The sequence below is a fragment of the Larimichthys crocea genome, chromosome XVIII, assembly GCF_000972845.2.
Source record: "Larimichthys crocea isolate SSNF chromosome XVIII, L_crocea_2.0, whole genome shotgun sequence".
Lineage (NCBI taxonomy): Eukaryota > Metazoa > Chordata > Actinopteri > Sciaenidae > Larimichthys > Larimichthys crocea.
The window spans coordinates 20,772,264-20,780,717 of record NC_040028.1 but is presented as its reverse complement, the minus strand read 5'-3'; the positions used below and the strand labels follow the sequence as shown (position 1 = coordinate 20,780,717).

The 8,454-nt window shown below is 44.7% G+C and overlaps 1 pseudogene; it reads left to right on the top strand.

Annotated features, from left to right (window-relative positions):
- LOC113748199 (thioredoxin domain-containing protein 9-like) overlaps positions 1-8,454 on the top strand; it is a 13,614-nt pseudogene extending 5,160 nt beyond the window's left edge.

Below are 8,454 nucleotides of genomic sequence, written 5' to 3'. Positions count from 1 at the left end.
TGTTAGAATGTCAGCTTCTACAACTGCAAGTAAGTGTTTTCGAAGGTTTAGTAAGGTCACAGACCAACGGCATGACGTGCATGCTGCTGAGTCTGTGAATCATTTACTGAAGGGTGATAGCAGTGCAGAGTTCAAGTTAGTGAAAGTGAAGCAGTGGCCCTTATTTTAAAAGGATCAAGGCAACTGACGCTGCAATATGCTGGCGTGTGCATAGTCCTGTGAAAAAAAAACAGAGTAAAATGGGGTCGTGCAAGAAAGTGGTTCAGAAAAGAGCGTTCTCTGATTAAGAAAGTAATAAAAGAGGGAAAACCTTATAAGGAGTGGCAGAAAATGATAGGCTGTGTAAAAATGGCAGCCAAAACCAGAAGGGCGAGGAAAGACAAAGAAAAACGAATAATCGAAGGATCGGAGAAATAACAAAATGGCAAAGGCTCGGCCAACGATCAGCCAACGTGCCTGTGAGTACTTTAAAACAATCAGACAGCGTCTTATGTGAAGCCAAGCTACCAACAAGAAAGCCCCCTAGCAAAGTCCCATTTTTAAAAAAAAAAAATAACACACTGACTGGCTTTAAAAAAGACCAATGGCGTTAATATTTTGTGGACTGATGAGCAGTGAGATTGTTCTTTTTGGGGTCTAAGGGGCCACAGACAGTTTGTCAGACCTGCAAACAATGAATTCAAGCCACAGTACACAAGTGAAGCGCGGATGCATCATGATATGGGATGTTTCTCGTACTATGTGTGGTCTTATTTATCGCATACCGGGATCATGGATCAGTTTTTGAGTACATTCGAATACTGGAAGAAGTATGTTGCCGTATGCTGAAGAGGAAATTGCCCTTGAAATGTGTTGTTTCAACAAGATAAAGACCCAAACACAACAAATTCATGGTTCAGAAAAAGAATTTAAGTACACACAAGCACAATCCCGGACCTTAATACCATAAAAACTAGAAAAATGCTGTTCATAGGCAAAAACCAAAAATCGGATTTGGGAAAAGTAGTACCATGGTTTGCAACTAAATATTAGTTTATGATTCTCAGGAAGTGAATCTTTCAAGCATTTTTAAGTTTATACGATACATTTGAGTTTTGTAAAGAAAGATGTACACTTTAAAAAAAAAAATATTCTTGACTTCTGGTACAGTCATTATCAAATTTCAATTACTTCCAGTTTTACTTGCTTGAAATAGAATGTGCAGTGTCCACCAATGCAAGTTGGTTAATTTAATCCGATTTATTGAAGCAATTTTTGGGGAGGTTTGGCTCACCTTTTAAACACTATATTATGAGACATATGTATACGAGGTCTGGGTGGGGGTCACCTTTAACAGGACACCTGTCTAGTCTGTGTGGAATATGAACATATGTTCAACCGTTTCATCGAAGTTGGTTCCGAGGGGGGACGACAAGAACCGCATGTTACCCGCAAAAGACTTGTTTCAGGCTGGAATGTGGTGAGTTGGTGGTGTGTCATGGGGAATGTTTTCTGTCTGATGGCTGCATCATAGTCCCTGGATACTGCGAACACAGCTTTCAAAGTGTATATGTGGACGTCGCCGAGCCAAACATTTTACACTTAACAATTGCCATCATGGAGACTGTAGGATCCAGTGTTCTCACGTTAGAAACTAAACGTCGGGATGTTGCACATGAAAACACAAAAAAGTTACAAATGCACACTCGTCACACATTTTTTAATTTCTTGTCATGTCAAACTCTTGCTACAAGAAATGTCGTGTTGAAAAGGTTTTGATGCTTGGCAATCGTGCATCGTGGTTGTCTGTTTTCAGTATCAGACTTGGACAGGGTTACAAAAGGAAAGCACGAAACAAAACACAACTATCCTAAATGAGCGACGTCTTAATCCAAACACAAACTAGCAACACGTAACAGAGGACTGGAGCCGACACGTGATGGGACACACGTCGATTCTTCAAACATAAAAACACACAGACGATTCTTTAAATAAGGCAGACAACAAACCGGCTCTACAGAAAAGAGATGGATACAATGAGATTTAATGACAGAAGTCACTGAGGAGCGTGGAAGAAGAAAAACCAAGGCGGGCTTCTGCGCAGACTTCCTGTGACTGAGGTTAAGCCTACGAGAGCGGAACCCAGACGAATGCCGGAGCTTTCCTGTCGTCTCCAGAGTCGGAGTCCGAGTCGTAACCTCAGTCCTCTGATGGTTTCTTCTCCACCTTTGTGAACTTGAGCCGACCTCGCGTCACCGGCGTGAGGTCTCATCAGGTTACCGAGCTGGAAGTCGATTGAAACAAACAGTGTGCGTTAATTCCGCGTTTTTACGTCGGCGGTTGCTGCGACTCTGTTCCAGTCGAGGTCCTCACCTGTAGATTGATGACATGGCACAAGCCGAGCCTCCAAAACTCGGCATCTCTGTGGGGGAAATCGTCTTGTTTCCGAGGTCGGTGAATCCAACCACGTATCCTTCGTTTTGCCAGCTATACAGCAAGGCACACCAACGACCACGCTGGGGATGACTTTAATCCGCAGCCTCTCCCGTCGGAAAGGAGCCTTCTCCACGTTCAGTTTGATGAACTTGGTCTCAACGTGCTTCTTCGCCAAGATGCGCCAAGGTTTTGTCGGAGGAATCTTTACATCTGCACGAAGGAGAGACAGAGTCCGCACACAGCTACACTGTGATTAAGAAACAAAAGGTCCCTTCAGGAGAACCTCGAAGTGGACAGAAATCACTCAAAGCTACCTGAACGTGGAATTTCTGTTCGAAGTGGCAGACGACGTTCTTGCTGTCCTGAACTCGCCGAAGGAAGTCTTTCGCACTATAGATTTCTCTTGTACTCTCCGTGACCTTTAGACACCACCTTCAAAAAAAAGAAAAACAGAAGTACAGGGCGAGGCACAGTGAGAACCAAACCTTTGGGAGGTTGGTCTCCTCCTCATATGTTTGCAGTGTCGTGGTGTAAAACGTCACATACTGCTTCTGTTTCTGGGCTTCTTCAGCGCCTCGCTAATCGTCTTCTCCTTCATATTTTCCAAATGGTCTTCCTCCTCTCGTTCGTTTGCTCAGCTGTGCGTCCAACCTTCTCCTCCACCAGCTTAGGCCGAGTGCTCAACGCCTTTCGCTATGAGGTCCATCGCTTGGCTGGCCATGATGCTCGGTGTGGTGAAGACTTCTGAATCTGAGGACGTAGAAGGACAGACGATCAGAACCTCAGCTTAGATAAAATAGAAGTTCAGGTCTGTTTTTAGAGGATCACATCGTGTCTGCATTCATAACCAGCTCATCCAAACTTTGCTGCAGAAAAACACCGATTCTGGATCATTGCCCGTCCACAGAGTGGACTTTAACATGTTACTGCTAAGCTGAGGGTTTGACCCAGGTCGACTTGACTGACGGTTTTATTTTCCAGGCGACGTAGAACAAGATCTGTGAATGTTCATCACACCAAAGCACACATGACAGTGTCTTACTATCTTTATACCTGTGGCCTGGAGGAATTACGCAGTGCCACCTACTGTACCCACTGATTTCTTCAGCCGAGTTATTTAGCTTGTCACTCCCTCAGGTGAGGGAACCGCTCTGAGGCGTCTGACCCTAAAACCACTGCATCCGACGGACTAGTACTCCGCCTGTCCGCCAACTCACAATATCGTTTTGTGATCGCTCAGGTGCGTCTCCGCCGGCAACCGAGCGTCGCGAGAAACGCACGAGGATCTCGGAATTCGCGCATATTCACGTGATATTGTCGGCTGTAGTCTCTTTGACTCCTGCGATGCATTCCCACCGCATCTTTTTTCTGGTGTCATTCAATTAAAAGGATGTGAGGCGTCATAAACGATTTTGGACCCCAGAATCAATTCTCCTCCTCTCCATGGTGTCGACGGAATGAAACTCCGATCCGTGATGAAACACAGAGTATTTTATTTTAAAATAAACCGGGTTTATTTTGTATTTTGGAGTCGATTTCCTCCCCCACACAATCTGCTCTGTGCTGAATTTATGCGCCGTGCTTCGGCGTCCGTGAACAATAGAAGCCCTCTGCTACGGAAGCACTAAAGGGTCACATACATACTATACATACATACATACTTTTCCACCCGTTTTCCCGTGATACGAGATAATTAATTCAAGATCTCGAGAACAAAATGATAGTCTAAGTGTATTAAATCAAGTGCGCCCGTATTACAGAATGTACGGTTAATGCATGTAGTCCATGTACGGAGCCAGCAAACCTGTTACCACTGTAAAATCAGTTTGATCCAAATTTCTGACAAAGGTTGAACACTTGATCTCAGGACCATCCTGACTGGTTCACTCACTCAGTAAAAGCATATTTACTGAATCATTTTGGGAGAAATTCACCTCAAAGTTTCATATTTGAATGAAAAAGGCATCATGTGCAATATTACTCTACTGTAAAATCTGTTTGATCCATAATTTCTGGACAGAGTTGATACACTTTGGCTCATCCCACTCAGTCCTGAGATCAATACGGGCGCACTTATTAATACACTAGACATCGTTTGTTTTCTCGAGATCTCGAATTAATTATCTCGTTAATCACGGGAAAACAGGTGGAATAAAAATGTCTGTATGTATATGTGGAGGCCTTTTAGGGCTTCCGTAGTGGAGGGCTGCCGGATTGCCGCAGTCGTTCCGGAGCCATGGCGCAGCGAGACCGGAGACATCACCCCCTCCAGGTGCGTGGTCACCCCCTCAGGTGCGTCCCTCTCCCTCAGGTGGCGTCACCCCTCAGGTGCGTCCTCCTCAGCCCTCCCCCTCAGGTGGCGTCTCCCCCCAGGTGCGTCACCCCCTCAGGTGCATCACTCAGGTACGTCCTCCCCCCTCAGGTGCGGTCACTCACTAGCTCCTCGCCAGCGACGTCTGAGGTCGTCCCGAATCAGGTGCGTCCGGCAAAGCCGGTCCACCTCAGAACTTTTCTTGTTCCACGTCACGTTTTGCTTAATTGATTTATTGCTTTTGTTCAATAGGCGGTGAGTCATGGTGTGACGTCCATGGACGTTGTGACTGCGCTGCCACTCTGACGTATCAACATGACAGCTGTTTGCGGCCTGCGCACGCAGCTCCCTCGCCGTCTTTACGGTAACAGACAAGCCATGGTAACGGCCTTGTTAAGCTCACTTAGCCTAGCTGCGCTAACACACTGTCCACGTTGCTCACCTCGGTTCACCTGACCATCACGTGCAGCTAGATCTACATTAACACACACACTTAGTTAGTTAGTTAGTTAGTTAGTTTAGTTAGTGAGTTAGTTAGTGAAGTGACGTCAGACAACGCTACGGCTCAGGTTAGCATGCTAACGGGCTAACGGCTAACACCCAGGACACGCAGACTACGTCATCAACAGGTGAGACACAGCAGACGTCACAGGTGCGTTCACGTTCCCGTTTAACCGTGAACACCTCTGACCGCCGTTAACCGGCCCGGTTACCTGATGAGGGGCTCGCGGGCTGCTCCGTCTGTGCGCGAGATGCAAACGGTGAAGCGGATGTTACGTCACAGGTGGCCCGATGACGTCAGGCGGTATAATACGTCTTCTTCTTCTTTGTCGTTTATTGGCAGTCTGCATCCTAATGTCGCATTTAGCGCCACCTGCTGACTGTCTTGTTTCCTCTTCTGCTATATTTGATTCAACTTAATTTATTATTCATTAATTTATAAAAAAACTAACAGTTCTTAAGGTTTAGAGAGCGCAGCTGCAATGAAAACTAGAGATTAGAAGAAAAGTAAAAAGCATTAAAACTAACAACAATGAAACAAATAATAAGAAACATTCAGACTAATAGGGTACAAAGCAAATTTAGAGAACAGTTGCAGTGAAATAGATCAGACCTGTGCAGTGAATAGCACCAGAGATAAAAGTAAGTGATCAGGAAAAACATACAAACTCAGCAGTGAATGGCAGCGTAGGTAACAGCCCGCTAAAGAGGGATGTCTTCATCTTCCTTGTTTTTCCCTCAGATCCTAGACAGCTGTTCCACAGATGAGGCCGCAGAAGCTAAAAGCCGCCTCACCAAACTTGCTTTTGTGAGGTTCTGGGGACAACTAGGAGTCCAGATGCCGAGATCTGAGGACCTGCTTGGTACAATACTTCTGTAGCATGTCCACAAAGGTAGGTCGGTGCCAGGGACATTCAGTGATTTAAAACAACTAAGAGAAGCTAAAATCAATTGTGGGTAACCAGTGCAGAGCTGTTGAGACGAGAAATCTCAAGTGACTCTCCTCCCTTACTTAGAGTTCCACATCTACTTAACTCTTGAAGTTATTCTCCACTGTTCCCCAGCCCTTCCGCAGCTCTGTACTCATCTCTCCCTCTTCATATCTAGAACACGCTGTAATCACATCCCACTGTCTCTCTCCACAGCTACCCGACTGTTGGATGTTTTCCTGTTATATTAAGAGTGTTATTCAGTTTACTCGTGCCGATCTTAATCTGCTAATGGTCACCTGCTCTGCTTCTGCTACCCTCCACACACCCCCACCCCAGATACAGGAAATTATTTACATATTATTTATATTAGCGCATTTTGATATTTTTATTATGTAGAGTTGTTTCTTTATGTTTATTCTTATGTTGTGTTCTATCGCACTGTTTGTAATGCTTGCTGCACTGTAATTTCCCAGCTTGCGATAAAATAAAGTATATCTATCATCATATCATTATCTATCTATCTATCTATCTATCTATCTTCTGCTACACTTTGTACTTTATATAAATGTCTTCCCCTTTCCTGCTTCTTCCAATGTTGTTTCCCATTGATGATATTTTCTTTCCATATTAACTTATTTCCTTCTGCTTCACTTTGCATTTCCACCCCTCTTTCTTGCTGCCTCCTTTGCAGTTTTATCTGCTTCTTCGTTCCCTGTTAGTTGAGCTGGTTACCCACATGGGACGTTATTTCCCTCCCCTGCTGTGCAATTGGATGTTTGAACCAGATTTCATATCATATTTCCTGATGTTTTTGCTGCTCTATTTTAATGCTCAAGAGTGATGAAAATGCACATGCTGCACCGCATATATGCCTAAAATGGTGTGTCCTCTTGACACACATGATGTCAAGTAAGGGGCCACAAAATCGTCCAGCAAGTGGCCCGGGCCAGTTTTCACAGTGTAAACGTAGAAACAGGGAGGGACCTGAAAGTGAAAGTGTTTGTTCAGATCCATGTTGAGGTCGCAGAGCAGAAGGAGGAGAAGTGAAGGCTGGGCAGGGTGGGAGTGTTATCCAACATTTGATTCATTACATTATTTTATTATTGGTCTCAACACAAAATCGACTTCATTCTCCGACTCGCCGGTGTTTCGGTTCAACGAGTGACCGTTGTAACTGGTTATCATCGGACTTAAAAAAAAATGCTTTTTTCCTTCCTCAGTGGGCCCAAGACTCTGTCGGATAAAAACACATCCATATAAATATAAATACACAAAGTGTAACATTATGTTCCTTTATGTGAATAAGGATCAATGACAAACGGTGAACCAGCAGCTCCTTTCAAACTCATCAACACACAGTGACTCTACAAGAAGAAAGCACAAGAATCAAAGCATATTATACAACACAAGGAGGAAACACATTCAAGGTCGTGTGTGAATACACCCCGCCATGTCTCACAGCACTGTCCCCCAAATCATGTCCCGTGCCTGGCATGTCCCCTGCACTTGTCCAACGTGTCAAACTGGGGGACAGCTTCCTGAGTGACTTCCTGTCCACAGAACAGGGAGGGACCCTGAAAGTGAAAGTGTTTGTTCAGACTCTCATGTTGAGGTCGCAGAGCAGAAGGAGGAGAAGTGAAGGCTGAGGGCAGGTGAGTGTTAATCCAACATTTGATTTATTACATTATTTTATTATTGGCTCAACACAAACTGCTTCATTCTCCGACTCGCCGGTGTTTTCGGTTCAACGAGTGACCGTGTTAACTGGTGCCCGTCAGTGTGACGCAGTTTCAAACAGCAAGAGAACACGTAGCTGTCGTCGTGAATGCCTCTAGTTTTTTCCTCGTCTACGTCCTCAGTGTGTTTTCAGAGACGGTGAAAGAAACTTTGAACATTGTGACACTAAAAAGATTTTTCACAAGCGACCAATCAGAGAAATTCAACTTTGATCGACACCCGTCTGCCTCAGCAGCAGCAGCAGCAACTCTCGCGAGATCTGGCAAACGCAGTTATAAATTCAGTTCAGTCGAGTTTAATTGGAAAAATAACAATATTACCAAAGAGTCACAAATAATACAACTCATTAACGAGATGAGGAAATAAAACCCAATTCATTAAGTTCAATAACAAGATATTATCCGGGTGTGTGTGTGTGTGTGTGTTGTGTGTGTGTGTGTGTGTTGCGTTTCCAGCGGTTTGGGGAACAGTCAGATGTAGATGGCAGAGTGTTGTGAGCAGACGGTCTGTGTTGTCATGTGTTGTGCTGCTTGTCCCTCAGGCTGTCACATGCTCTAA